This window comes from Tachyglossus aculeatus, chromosome 11, assembly GCF_015852505.1.
Source record: "Tachyglossus aculeatus isolate mTacAcu1 chromosome 11, mTacAcu1.pri, whole genome shotgun sequence".
Classification (NCBI taxonomy): domain Eukaryota; kingdom Metazoa; phylum Chordata; class Mammalia; order Monotremata; family Tachyglossidae; genus Tachyglossus; species Tachyglossus aculeatus.
Window position 1 is genome coordinate 64,542,594 of NC_052076.1, and position 15,434 is coordinate 64,558,027.

General features: G+C 46.4%; 1 long non-coding RNA gene across 1 annotated transcript in view; it reads left to right on the forward strand.

The window, feature by feature from the left end:
- The first annotated feature begins 8,002 nt into the window (after positions 1-8,002).
- The window catches only part of LOC119933992, a 49,667-nt gene continuing 42,235 nt past the window's right edge, over positions 8,003-15,434 (forward strand). The window contains exon 1 of the long non-coding RNA XR_005452829.1: positions 8,003-8,111. This is a non-coding gene — a long non-coding RNA (uncharacterized LOC119933992). The remainder of the gene's footprint in view (positions 8,112-15,434) is intronic.

Below are 15,434 nucleotides of genomic sequence, written 5' to 3' on the forward strand. Positions count from 1 at the left end.
GAAAAAGGGGGCTCAGTCTGGGAAGGCCTCCTGGAGGAGGTGAGCTCTCAGTAGGGCTTTGAAGGGAGGAAGAGAGCGAGCTTGGCGGATGTGCGGAGGGAGGGCATTCCAGGCCATGGGAAGGACATGGGCCGGGGGTCGACGACGGGACAGGTGAGAACAAGGTACAGTGAGGAGGTTAGCAGCAGAGGAGCGGAGGGTGTGGGCTGGGCTATAGAAGGAGAGAAGAGAGGTGAGGTAGGAGGGGGCAAGGTGATGGACAGCCTTGAAGCTGAGAGTGAGGAGTTTTTGCTTGATGCATAGGGTGACAGGCAACCACTGGAGATTTTTGAGGAGGGGAGTAACATGCCCAGAGTGTTTCTGCACAAAGATGATCCGGGCAGCAGCGTGAAGTTTAGACTGAAGTGGGGAGAGACAGGAGGATGGGAGATCAGAGAGGAGGCTGATGCAGTACTCCAGTCGGGATAAGATGAGATTGAACCAGCAAGGTAGCGGTTTGGATGGAGAGGAAAGGGCGGATCTTGGCGATGTTGTGGAGGTGAGACAGGCTTGTTTTGGTGACGGATTGGATGTGAGGGGTGAACAAGAGAGCAGAGTAGAGGATGACACCAAGGTTGCGGTCTTGGGAGACGGGAAGGATGGTAGTGCCATCTACAGTGACGGGAAAGTAAGGGAAAGGGCAGGGTTTGGGAGATGGCATCAGCCAACTGTCAGCTGTGTGACTTTGGGCAAGTCACTTAACTTCTCTGTGCCTCAGTTACCTCATCTGTGAAAATGGGGATTAAAACTGTGACCCGTGGGACAACCTGATCACCTTGTAACCTCCCCAGCGCTTAGAACAGTGCTTTGCATGTAGTAAGAGCTTAACAAATACCATCATTATTATTATTATTGGCCATCCTGTGGTCAAAATGCCACTTCTGATGCAACTTCTCTGGCCAGAGGGGAGCGGGGTGGAAAGACAGGTGTCCCTCACCTCCGTGCCGACCACATAAGTTATGGGGGATGAAAGTGGCGGAGACTGAGCAAGCGGAGGATGGAAGCGGGGATGGCCCAAGACACAGGTGATATAATGACCCTGGACATCGGCCATCCCAAGGTCAAATGCTACCTGAGATGAGAAGCAGCGTGGCTCAGTGGAAAGAGCCCGGGCTTTGGAGTCAGAGGTCATGGGTTCAAATCCCAGCTCTGCCAATTGTCAGTTGGGTGACTTTGGGCAAGTCACTTCACTTCTCTGTGCCTCAGTTCCCTCATCTGTAAAATGGGAATTAAGATGGTGAGCCCCCCGTGGGACAACCTGATCACCTTGTAACCTCCCCAGGGCTTAGAACAGTGTTTTGCACATACCGCTTAACAAATGCCATCATTACTATTATTAGGTTATTATTAGAGAAGCAGCGTGGCTCAGGGGAAAGAGCACGGGGCTGTGGAGTGAAAGGTTGTGGGTTCAAATCCCCGCTCTGCCAATTGTCAGCTGGGTGACTTTGGGCAAGTCACTTAACTTCTCTGGGCCTCAGTTCCCTCATTTGTATAATGGGGATTAAGATTGTGAGCCCCCGTGGGACAACCTGATCACCTTATATCCTCCCCAGAGCTTAGAACAGTGCTATGCACATACCGCTTAACAAATGCCATCATTACTATTATTGGATTATTATTAGAGAAGCAGCATGGCTCAGTGGAAAGAGCACGGGGCTGTGGAGTGAGAGGTCGTGGGTTCAAATCCCTGCTCCGCCAATTGTCAGCTGAGTGACTTTGGGCAAGTCACTCAACTTCTCTGGGCCTCAGTTCCCTCATCTGTAAAATGGGGATTAAGATGGTGAGCCCCCCGTGGGACAACCTGATCACCCTGTAACCTCCCCAGCGCTTAGAACAGTGCTTTGCACGTAGTAAGCGCTTAATAAATGCCATCGTTGTTATTATTATTACCTCTGAGGCAATTTCTCTGGCCGGAGGGGAGCAGGGAGGAAAGATAGGTGTCCCTCACGCTCCGTGCCGACCAAATTAGGTATGGGGGATGAAAGGGGCGGAGATTGAGCAAGCGGAGGAAGAAAAGGGGATGGCCCAAGCCACAGGTGATATAAATATCTGTGGCCTCTGACTTTCTGGGCAGAACATTGAGATGGGCAGCAGCAGCAGTCCACGTGCTTTTCTCTCTGCCCAGAAGGCCAGGAGCGTGGCTCATTCATTCAATCGTATTTTTTTAAAAAAAGAGCGCTTACTGTGTGCAGAGCACTGTACTAAGCGCTTGAAAGGACAGGGCTCAGTGGAAAGAGCCCTGGCTCTGGAGTCGGAGGTCGTGAGTTCGAATCCCAGCTCCGCCACGTGTTTTCTCTGGGGACCTTGGGCAAATCACTTCTCTGAGCCTGTTCCCTCATCTGTAAAATGGGTATAATAGTAATAATAGTGATGGCATTTATTAAGCGCTTACTATGTGCAAAGCACTGTTCTAAGCACCAGGTTGCCCCATGCGGGGGGGCTCACAGTCTTAATCCCCATTTTACAGATGAGGTAACTGAGGCACAAAGAAGTTTGTTCTCTGTCTCCTTCTTTTAGACTGTGAGCCCACTGTTGGGTAGGGACTGCCTCTATACGTTGCCAACTTGTACTTCCCAAGCGCTTAGCACACAGTAAGCGCTCAATAAATACGATTGATTGATTGATTGATGAAGTGACTTGCCCAGAGTCACACAGCTGACAGTTGAAGGAGCCGGGAGGATGAAGACTGTGAGCCCCGCGTGGGACAACCTGATCGCCCTGTATCCCTCGCAGCGCTTAGAACAGTGCTTTGCGCATAGTAAGCGCTCAACAAGTGCCATCGTTATTATTATTATTATTAAGGCCAGAGGGCCGCCCTGCAACCAGAACCGACACACCGAGGGAAGGACCACGACATGGGTGAGTGTCTCGCCGAAAGTCGGTGGGTGGGAACAGAAGTGGGTTCCTCCCTTGTACTTCCCAAGCGCTTAGTACAGTGCTCTGCACACAGTAAGCGCTCAATAAATACGATTGATTGATTGATTCTAGGGAGAGCACGTGGGGAGAACTAGCCACCTCACCACCCGCAGGGCCAATGCATACGACAGTGCTTTGCACCTAGTAAGCGCTTAATAAATACCATTATTATTCATTCATTCATTCAATCGTATTTATGGAGCGCTTACTGTGTGCAGAGCACTGTACTAAGTGCTTGGAAAGTACAGGTTGGCAACGTATAGAGATGGTGCCTACCCAACAGTGGGCTCACAGTCTAGAAGGGGGAGGCAGAGAACAAAACAAAACATATTAACAAAATAAAATAAATAGAATATCATCATCAATCGTATTGAGAGCTTACTGTGTGCAGAGCATTGTACTAAGCGCTTGGGAAGTACAAATTGGCAACATATAGAGACAGTCCCTTGTGTACAAGTAAAATAAATAAATAGAGTAATAAATACGTACAAACATATATACAGGTGCGGTGGGGAAGGGAAGGAGGTAAGGCAGGGGAGGAGGGGGAGAGGAAGGAGGGGGCTCAGTCTGGGAAGGCCTCCTGGAGGAGGTGAGGTTTCAGTATTATTATTATTATTATTATTATTATTATTATACAAGTGAATTAATCCCGGGTGGGCTGGCCGCCCACCACGTGCGTGGGGAACCCAAGGGGACTCCTCCCGTGTAGGGAGAACACCTGCTGACAGCCAGCCACCTCCCCCACGGGCTCCTAACGGATGAGCGCTTTCCTCCCGTTAGGGAAGCTCTAATATTGCTAATTAGAGCCAGGGCTTGGGAGTCAGAGGTCCTGGGTGCAAATCCCGGCTCGGCCACTTGTCAGCTGTGTGACTTTGGGCAAGTCACTTCACTTCTCTGGGCCTCAGGTCCCTCATCTGGAATAACTGGGGATGAAGACTGGGAGCCCCCGCCCCGTGGGACAACCTGATCGCCTTGTATCTCCCCCAGTGCTTAGAACAGTGCTTTGCACATAGTAAGCGCTTAATAAATGCCATCATTATTATTATTATTAATTGATTACATTCCTCCCGAAAGGGAAGTTCAATCAATTGCGCCTAAACAATTACATAATTCAATATGCCTCGCGGAATAAATTTTATATAAAACTCAGGCTTTCCCTTCCCGGCCTCTCTGTCCCTCTCTCCCTCTCCCCCTCTTCCCTTTCTGTCTCCCCCTCTTCTCCCTCTCCCCCTCTCCCTCCCTCTCCCTCCCTCTCCCTCTCCCTCCCTCTCCCTCCCTCTCTCCCTCCCTCTCCCTCCCTCTTTCCCCCTCTCTCCCCCTCTCTCCCCTCCAATTACTTAAGGAACCCTTCACCAGAGGACGGGTGACAGCGGCTCATAGTCTAAGTAGCAGGGAGAACAGGCATTGAATTGAATCCCCAATTTATAGATGAGGAAACTGAGGCACAGAGAAGTTAAGTGACTTGCCCAAGGTCACCCAACAGGCAACTGGCAGAGCTGGAATTACAACACAGGTCCTCTGACACCCAGGCCCGTGCTCTTTCCACTAAGCCTTGCTGCTCCTAGTCATAAGTACTTAGTAATAATAATTTTTTTTATAACGGCATTTATTAAGCACTTACTATGTGCAACGCACTGTTCTAAGCGCTGGGGGGGGATACAAGGTGATCAGTTTGTCCCGCATGGGGCTCACAGTCATAATCCCCATTTTACAGGTGAGGTAACTGAGGCTCAGAGAAGTTAAGTGACTTGCCCAAGGTCACACAGCAGACATGTGGCGGAGCCGGCATTTGAACCCATGACCTCTGACTCCAAAGCCCGGGTTCTTTCCACTGAGCCACGCTGCTTCTCCAAGCAGAGATATATTGCTAGAGAAACAGCATGGCTCAGTGGAAAGAGCAATCAATCAATCAATCAATCGTATTTATTGAGCGCTTACTGTGTGCAGAGCACTGTACTAAGCGCTTGGGAAGTACAAGTTGGCAACATATGGAGACAGTCCCTACCCAACAGTGGGCTCACAGTCTAGAAGAGAAGAAAAAGAGAAAGAGAGGACTGGGCTTGGGAGTCAGAGGTCATGGGTTCAAATGCCGGCTCCGCCAATTGTCAGCTGGACGACTTTGGGCAAGTCATTTCACTTCTCTGTGCCTCAGTTACCTCATCTGTAAAATGGGGATTAAGATTGTGAGCACCACATGGGACAACCTGATCACCTTGTATCCTCCCCAGGGCTTAGAACAGTGCTTTGCACATAGTAAGCGCTCAACAAATACCAACAAATTAAAAAATTAAACTTAATAAATGCCATAGTAATAATGATAATGGTAATAATATTAAAAATATATTAAGTTGTCTGAGGCATAGCTGGGCTAACTGTGTGGCTCAGTTAGATACAAAGACTTGGGAAATTTGGGGCCAAGAGCGAAGAGCTATTCTGTTTCCCACTGTCTCTATCCTCTCTCATCCAGAGCATTATGGATTATTTTTCCCTTTCCCCCAATAACCCTATATCTTTTAGCTCAGTTTGCCCCCAGAGGGTCTGATGTTTCCCGAGTTATTGGAGTTAGCTTTATTGATATTATTCATCCCTTAGTTCCCCACACCGACTCTTGGAACAAAAGCCTCAATTTCCTCTTCTCCTAATTTCATTTCCCAAGTATTCAATTCATCCGGCAGCAGAGCGCTTCTAGCTTGTTTTTGAATGTAAACCCCCGAGGACAGGCAAGCTCTGGTCTGTATCTTTGCTTTAGGGACAGATTGAAATAGAGATGAGCCCTACTTGCTGCTGCTGCTATTCTTTTCATAATAATAATTAATAATAATGGTATTTTTTAAGCACTTACTATGTGCCAAGCACTGCGTCACTGATAACTGAATATCTACCCACCTATCTATGAGTATGAATGTAGATATTGGTGGTTTATTTTCATTTATTCAGTCATATTTATTGAGCGCTTATTGTGTGCTCTGCAAGCACTGTACTAAGTGCTTGGGAGAGTCTGATATAACAATAAACTTGTACAAATCTATTGTACATATTGTACATATCTATTTACTTGTACATATCTATTTACTTGTACATATCTATTTATTTGTACATATCTATTCTATTTATTTTATTTTGTTAGTATGGTTTGTTTTGTTCTCTGTCTCCCCCTTTTAGACTGTGAGCCCACTGTTGGGTAGGGACTGTCTCTATATGTTGCCAACTTGTACTTCCCAAGCGCTTAGTACAGTGCTCTGCACACAGTAAGCACTCAATAAATACGATTGATTGATTGATTAATAAACGGACACATCCCCTACCCACAGAGAGCTCACAGTCAACAGGAGGAGTATTTATTACTCTATCTATTTATTTATTTATTTTATTTGTACATATCTATTCTATTTATTTTATTTTGTTAGTATGTTTGGTTTTGTTCTCTGTCTCCCCCTTTTAGACTGTGAGCCCACTGTTGGGTAGGGACTGTCTCTATATGTTGCCAATTTGTACTTCCCAAACGCTTAATACAGTGCTCTGCACATAGTAAGCGCTCAATAAATACGATTGATGAGGAGGAGGAGGAGGAGACACCGATATAAATAAATGCTCTATCCGCTACGCCATGTTGCTTCTCTAAGGTGGATTTGTGAGTGCCACAACAGGAACGATATCCAATCTGCTAACCTTGTGACTACCCCAGTGACTAGTATATTATTATCATTATTCGAACTATTATTATCACCATTATTATATTAAGCACTTTGTGCCAAGCCCTGTTCTAAGCACTGGGATAGACACAAGTTAATCAGGTGAGACACAGTCCCTGTCACATATGGGGCTCTTAGCCTAAGTAGCAGGGAGAACAGGCATTGAATCCCCAATTTATGGATGAGGAAACTGAGGCACAGAGAAGTTAAGTGAGTAGGTAAGTTAAGAAGTTAAGTTGTATATTTAAGTGCTGTGGGGCTGGAAGGGCAGATAAATAAGTAAAGGGAGTAAGTCAGGGTGATGCAGAAGAGAGAGTGGGAGAAGAGGGCTGAGGGGCTTAGTCAGGGAAGGCCTCTTGGAGGAGAAGGATGTCACTTATAACACTTAAGATTTCATTACTTTAAGCGTCATTGGAAGTTGGTTTCTTTCACACTCCAGGATAAAGTACTGCAGAGCAATTTTTCTGGCCTAATCTGAGTGAGTGGTTCAATCTTAAAGATGACTGCTCAGGAATCAAGAATGTTGTCCCTCCTGCTTCAGCAACTGAGAGACTGATGAGAAGCAGAATGGCCTACTGGGTAGAGCACCTTTCAATCATTAATTCATTCATTCAATTGTATTTATTGAGCTCTAATTGTGTGCAAAGTACTGTACTAAGTGCTTCGGAGAGCAGAATATAATAACAAATAGATACATTCCCTCGAGCTCAAGTCTAGAGGGGGAGACAGACATTAATATAAATAAGTAGATAGATAAATACATGAATTACAGCTATATACACTTATATACATATGTGCTGTGGGGATGGGAGGGAGGATGAATGAAGGAGCAAGTAAGAGGGGCGCAGAAAAGAGTGGGAGAATAGGAGAGATCAATCAATCAATCGTATTTATTGAGCACTTACTGTGTGCAGAGCACTGTACTAAGCGCTTGGGAAGTACAAGCTGGCAACATATAGAGACAGTCCCTACCCAACAGTGGGCTCACAGTCTAGAAAGGGAAGGCTTCTTAGAGGAGATGTGCCTTCAATAAGGTTTTGAGGTGGGGAGGAGGAATTATCTGTCTGATATGAGGTGGGAGGGTGTTTTAGACCAGATGTAGGATGTGGGTGAGAGGTCAGTGGCGAGATAGATGAGATTGAGGTACCGTTAGATGGTTAGCATTAGAGGAGAAAAATGGACGGACTGGGTTGTAATAGGAGAGTAGGAAGGGGCAAGGTGATTGAGTGTTTTTTGATTTCCCTCCTAGGCCGGGCCCCAGGCATTAGTTCTCCTGTGCTGTGCCAGGATCTAACTGCCTCTTTTTTCTTTTTCTTTTTTGCAAATCCTCAGATGTCCCACTTGGCATTGCCCTTCCCGCCTCTGCATCATTTGTTCCAGGCTTTCTGGAAGTATTTGCAGAACTCCTTCCCAGGACAGATATCTTCACTCCTAACATGTTATCTTGGAGAGTCCCATCCCCCAGTAAGTAAATAATAATAATTAGTAATAATATCTGTTAAGCACTTATTATCTGTCAAGGACTGTTCTAAGTACTGGGGCAGATACAAGCTAATCAGGTCTGATACAGTCCCTGTCCCAGGTGGGACTCACCATCTAAATAGGAGAGAGAACAGGTATTGAGTTGACATTTCATAGATGGGGAAACTGAGGCAAAAAGAAGTTAAATGACTTGCCCAAGGTCACACAGCAGGTAAGTACAGAGCTGGGATTAGAACCCAGGCCTTCTCTGACTCTCAAGCCTGGACTCTTTCCCCACTGACTCTTCAGGGCATCGGAATCAGATCTCCCTTCTGTTCGTTCCCTTGTCTGAAGGCAACTGGCAAAGAGGGAGGTCAAAACAGGTGCCCAGTTGCTTTCTGACTGTAGAGAACACTCTCTCCAGTTGGGCGAATGTTTTGGGAAAAGCATATGTCTCTATATGTTGCCAACTTGTACTTCCCAAGCGCTTAGTACAGTGCTCTGCACACAGTAAGCGCTCAATAAATACGATTGATTGATATGTCCCAGTCTTTCATTTCCTAATGTGCTCCACGAAAGTGGATGTTTGTAGATTTTAGGCATCAGTGAGGAAAGAACTCAGGAGTAGAATTTAATAAGCAAGAGGCTTATTTTTTTAACGGTATCTGTTAAGCACTTTCTGTGTGCCAAGCATTGTACTCAACCCTGGGGCAGATCTAAACTAATCAGGTTGGTTACAGTCCATGTCCCGCATGGGGCTCACAGTGTTAATCCCCATTTTACACATAAGGGAACTGAGGGACAGAAAAGTGAAGTGACTTCCCCAAGGTCACACAAGTGCCAACCTGTGCTTCCCAAGCACTTGGTACAGTGCTCTGCACACGTAAGTGCTCAATAAATACGATTGAATGAATGAATGTACAGATTTATTACTCTATTTTACTTGTACATATCTACTATTCTATTCATTTTATTTTGTTAATATGTTTTGTTTTGTTGTCTGTCTCCCCCTTCTAGACTGTGAGCCCATTGTTGGGTAGGGACCGTTTCTACATGTTGTCAACTTGTACTTCCCAAGCGCTTGGTACAGTGCTCTGCACACAGTAAGCGCTCAATAAATACGATTGAATGAATGAATGAATGAAAGTGACTTGCCCAGGTGGAGGAGTCAGGATTAGAACCCTGTCCTCTGACTCCCAAGCCAGTGTTCTTTCCACTACGCCATGTGTCTTCTGTAAGCCCATCTTCTAGACTGTGAGCCCACTGTTGGGTAGGGAGTGTCTCTATATGTTCCAAATTTGTACTTCCCAAGCGCTTAGTACAGTGCTCTGCACACAGTAAGCGCTCAATAAATACGATTGATGATGATGATGACTGTGAGCCCATTGTTGGGTAGGGATTGTCGCTATTTGTTGCAGAACTGTACTTTCCAAGAGCAATGCTCTGCACACAGTAAGTGCTCAATAAATACGATTGAATGAATGATTTGATTAACGAATTAATTTGTCCTTTGAGCATTTGGCTATTGAGTGAATTCTGCCCCATTAGTTTTGCTCTGACTTTTGGGAGGAAAATGGGAACTTTTTTTTTTCAAATCAATCAATCAATCAATCAATCAATCGTATTTCTTGAGCGCTTACTATGTGCAGAGCACTGTACTAAGCGCTTGGGAAGTACAAATTGGCAACACATAGAGACAGTCCCTACCCAACAGTGGGCTCACAGCCTAAAAGGGGGAGACAGAGAACAGAACCAAACATACCAACAAAATAAAATAAATAGGAAAGAAATGTACAAGTAAAATAAATAAATAAATAAATAGAGTAATAAATATGTACAACCATATATACATATATACAGGTGCTGTGGGGAAGGGAAGGAGGTAAGATGGGGGGATGGAGAGGGGGACGAGGGGGAGAGGAATCAAGAATATTAATCATCAGATCAGAGAGTGCAAGAGAGAAAGAGACAAAGGGAGATCGATCCCATGTTTAACCAGCTGTCTTCCAAACTCAGGAATAGCTCCTTAGAGATACAGAACAAAGAGGGCTGTTAGCTAAATTGTGCTTAAAACCACCTCCCACCTGCTCGCACGTGTTTATTAGATGCTGGCCACCAGGCATCAGCTCAGCTCTGGATCTAGTAGTATGGGCTCATTTGAGCGCTATGGTTTTGACTTGTCTTCCTCCTTTTCCATCCCTCTGATGGCCGTTACAATAGGGTGGGCACGGGGTGGTGAGAGAGGGGAGGAACAGTGCCACGTGGGGATGAGATGGCCACTTCTGACTGCTGAACAAGGGACATTTGTGGATGGAGGGAGTGAGTGTCTGCCAGCTCAGGTAGAGGTGAGTGCGGTTCTGAGGAAGAACAGAACTGGTCCCAAATTCCTGATCCTTCGGCTCCCCCTGCCTGAGCTCTAAGGGAAAACTGTGGCTTTCCGGGACAGGAAGGCAAGTCGGGTTGGGAGTGGTCCCTTCCCAGAAAGACGGGCTCCCAGCAAGACGGGGACCGCCCGCTACTGGAAGGTAGAGCAGGACAGAGAGTGGGGTATTTATAAAATGCTTAATATTTGCTAAGCACTGGGGTAGCAAGCACCTCTTTGCCTCCCACACTAGGCCGGCACAGATCCTAGGAAGCCAATCAATCAATCAATCAATCGTATTTATTGAGCGCTTACTATGTGCAGAGCACTGTACTAAGCGCTTGGGAAGTACAAATTGGCAACACATAGAGACAGTCCCTACCCACCAGTGGGCTCACAGTCTAAAAGGGGGAGACAGAGAACAGAACCAAACATACCAACAAAATAAAATAAATAGGATAGAAATGTACAAGTAAAATAAATAAATAAATAAATAAATAGAGTAATAAATATGTACAACCATATATACATATATACAGGTGCTGTGGGGAAGGGAAGGAGGTAAGATGGGGGGATGGAGAGAGGGACGAGGGGGAGAGGAAGGAAGGGGCTCAGTCTGGGAAGGCCTCCTGGAGGAGGTGGGCTCTCAGCAGGGCCTTGAAGGGAGGAAGAGAGCTAGCTTGGCGGAGGGGCAGAGGGAGGGCATTCCAGGCCCCGGGGGATGACGTGGGCCGGGGGTCGACGGCGGGACAGGCGAGAACGAGGTACAGTGAGGAGATTAGCGGTGGAGGAGCGGAGGTTGAGGGCTGGGCAGTAGAAGGAGAGAAGGGAGGTGAGGTAGGAGGGGGCGAGGTGATGGACAGCCTTGAAGCCCAGGGTGAGGAGTTTCTGCCTGATGCGCAGATTGATTGGTAGCCACTGGAGATTTTTGAGGAGGGGAGTAATATGCCCAGAGCATTTCTGGACAAAGATAATCCGGGCAGCAGCATGAAGTATGGATTGAAGTGGAGAGAGACACAAGGATGGGAGATCAGAGAGAAGGCTGGTGCAGTAGTCGAGACAGGATAGGATGAGAGCTTGAATGAGCAGGGTAGCAGTTTGGATGGAGAGGAAAGGGCGGATCTTGGCAATGTTGCGGAGCTGAGACCGGCAGGTTTTGGTGATGGCTTGGATGTGAGGGGTGAATGAGAGAGCGGAGTCGAGGATGACACCAAGGTTGCGGGCTTGTGAGACGGGAAGGATGGTAGTGCCGTCAACAGAGATGGGAAAGTCAGGGAGAGGACAAGGTTTGGGAGGGAAGACAAGGAGCTCAGTCTTCGACATGTTGAGCTTTAGGTGGCGGGCGGACATCCAGATGGAGATGTCCTGAAGGCAGGAGGAGATGCGAGCCTGGAGGGAGGGGGAGAGAGCAGGGGCAGAGATGTAGATCTGGGTGTCATCAGCGTAGAGATGATAGTTGAAGCCGTGGGAGCGAGTGAGGTCACCAAGGGAGTGAGTGTAGATTGAGAACAGAAGGGGACCAAGCACGGAACCTTGGGGAACCCCCACAGTAAGAGGATGGGAGGGGGAGGAGGAGCCTGCAAAAGAGACTGAGAAAGAACGACCGGAGAGATAAGAGGAGAACCAGGAGAGGACGGAGTCTGTGAAGCCAAGGTCAGATAGCGTGTTGAGGAGAAGGGGGTGGTCCACAGTGTCCAAGGCAGCTGAGAGGTCGAGGAGGATTAGGACAGAATATGAGCCGTTGGATTTGCCAAGCCTTCTTCTCAAACGACTGCTTTGTCGGAAGCTTCCCCTGGAACCGGTTCTGTGAAATCAAGAGGCTGCTATGGCACCAGGAGTGCTGAGTTCTGATTTCTTGACATTAAGTGGCTGGAGCATTTTTGCATCCAAATGTCAGATAATCTAAGGTTGGGGGACCCAAAGAGCTCAATTAATCCAACCCTCTAGACCGTAAGCTCGTTGTGAGCAATGAATGCATCTGTTATTATATTGTACTCTCCCAAGTGCTTGGTAAAGTGCTCTGCACATAGTAAGCGCTCAATAAATACGACTGACTGACCCTCTGCCCCCACCCATGACCACATCTCAGCTGCCTCCAACCATTGTGAACCTCTCCTGTTTTTAAGGAGGCCCAGAGAAGGCAATCTTTCTGAGCCTCATCAGTGCCACCTCTCACATGAGGATGCTAATCTGGCACTTTGCTTTATTACTGAGATGATTTTTCACTAATCTTTATAAAAGTCCATCGGAAACAGAAGAGGCAGAGAAGTTTTGGTCATCCATCGGTGGGAGAAAACTAAAAAAGAATTGAATCCTATCCACCCTAGGGCAGACTGACACTAATGAGTCTCCAGTACCATAGACTGGAAGCTTGTTGTGGGCAAGGAATATGACTTGTTTATTGTTATCGTGTACTCTCCCAAATGCTTAGTTCAGTGCTCTGCACACAGTAAGTGCTCAATAAATATAATTGAACAAATGCATGAATTAAATGTCACTTTTATTCCTGAATGCCATCTGGATGCATGCAAGTGTTTGTTTAATTTGTTTTTCAGAACTGAATATAATAATAATAATAATCACATTTATTAAGCACTTACTATGTGCAAAGCACTGTTCTCAGCGCTGGGGAGGTTACAAGGTGATCAGGTTGTCCCACGAGGGGTTCACGGTCTTCATCCCCATTTTACAGAAGAGGTAACTGAGGCACGGAGAAGTAGAGTGACTTGCCCAAAGTCACACAGCTGACAATTGGCGGAGCTGGGATTTGAACCCATGACCTCTGATTCCAAAGCCCGGGCTCTTTCCACTAAGCTACGCTGCTTCTCCATGGTATATACCAAATAACAAATGAACGTGGTATTAATGTTAAGTGCTTACTATATGCCAAGCACCCTACTGAGGCCTGGGATAGATCCAAGCTGACCAGGTCAGATTCAGTGCACGTCACACATGGGGCTTACGGTCTTAATTCCCATTTTGCAGATGAGGTAACTGAGGCGTAGAGAAGTTAAGTGACTTGTCCAAGGTCACACAGCAGGCAAGCAATGGAACTAGGATTAGAATCTAGGTCCTGCAATGTCCCGGGCCATGCTGTTTCCACTAGGCAAAACTGTTTCCTTTTGCATCACACCTATGCACTTATTTCCATTCCCCCTAAGAACTTTGTTACTCACCCCATCCCTTCCACATTCATATTCTGTTGCTTCCCCTATTTCTAATCTATTGTGTTTCTCCCTTACTAGATTGTTAGCTCTTTGAGGGCAGCAAGCATGTCTCTACCAACCCTATTGTACTCTCCCAAGGGGTAGGTACAGTGCTCTGCATACAGTAAGGACTAGTAATGAATGTGGTTGAAAAGGCCAAACCATCATTTCTCACCATGCCATGCATTCATAACGACTTGTTCCTATCGTGCAGACTTATTTTCTGCTTGCAGTACCTGGAACTGTTAGGATATTTTTCTCTAAGTCTTACATTACCTCAAAGTTATTGCCTGACAAAAACTACTCATTTTTGATTGCAGTCGTCTATGCTTGTGTAGCAATAGTAGTACGAGGAAGAGGAGGAGTAATAGTATTTATGAGGAGCTCCATGAGCTCGTTACATTATATTGAGCATTGCAGTTCCTTTTCATCATTCCAACTTTATTGCCCTATTATAATAATGATTATGGCATTTGTTAAGTGCTTACTATGTGCCAGGCACCGTACTAAGCACTGGGGTGGGTACAAGCAAATGAGATTGGACACAGCTCCTGTCCCACGTGGGGCTCACAGCCTCAATTTGCATTTCTAGACTGTGAGCCCATTACGTAGGGACTGTCCCTATATGTCGCCGACTTGGATTTCCCAAGCGCTTAGTATAGTGCTCTGCACACAGTAAGTGCTCAATAAATAAATGCAATTGAATGAATCTAACAGATGAGGGAACTAAGGCCCAGAGATGTGAAGTGACTTGTCCAAGGTCACGCAGCAGACAAGTGGCAGAGCTGGGATTCGAACCCAAGGCCTTCTGACTCCAGGCTCGTGCTCTGTCTACTTTGCCATGCTGTTTCTCGTAGTAGTAGTCGTAGTAATAATACTAGTAGTAGTAGCATTTATTGACCACTCAGTTGATGCAGTGCATTGTGGTATATACTTGGGAAGTTCAAATTACCACATTCCCTTTTCACAAGAGCTTACGTTCTAACAGGGGAAACACACATGAAAATCTTTGTAGCCAGAGTAGTCAAAATAAATAATTGAATGCACCTGTGACTTAAATATAACGATGACTGTAAACAGTTGGCTAATGGTAGGCGTAGCCCTCTCACAGTCGCACCTGTAGAGTTTCCAGTCCTCTAGCAGTCTTGGCTCAGGAGGGAGAGTCAAGTAGAGGCCTACCCATTCCATTCCTAGCTTGGGCAGTGGCTAGTTAGTGGAAGGCAATCTGCTACAAGTCAAAACTCATCCGTGCCGGGCAGCAGCGGCATAGGAGAGAGTCAAGGACGGAGACTCGAGTGTGCTGCACGGAGAGGTAAGTGGCTCAGAGGTTCTGTTGTTCTATTTAGCCTGAAGTGAGATAGGAACAAGGTATTTCAGCCTTCCCTGGTGGGTCCCTAAGAAACATCCTAATTCATTCATTCAATCATGTTTATTGAGTACTTTCTGTGTGCAGAGCACTGTACTGAGCGCTTGGGAAGGACAAGTCGGAAACTTATAGGGACGGCCCCTACCCAACAATGGGCTCACAGTCTAGAAGGGGGAGACAGACAACAAAACCAAACATGTAGACAGGTGTCAAAGCCGTCAGAATGAATAGAATTATAGCTATATGCACATCATTAATAAAATAGAGTAGTAAATATGTACAAGTAAAATAAATAGAGTAATAAATGTGTACACATATATACAAGTGCTGTGGGGAGGGGAAGGAGGTGGGGGGGGTGATGGGGAGGAGGAGAGGAAAAAGAGGGCTCAGTC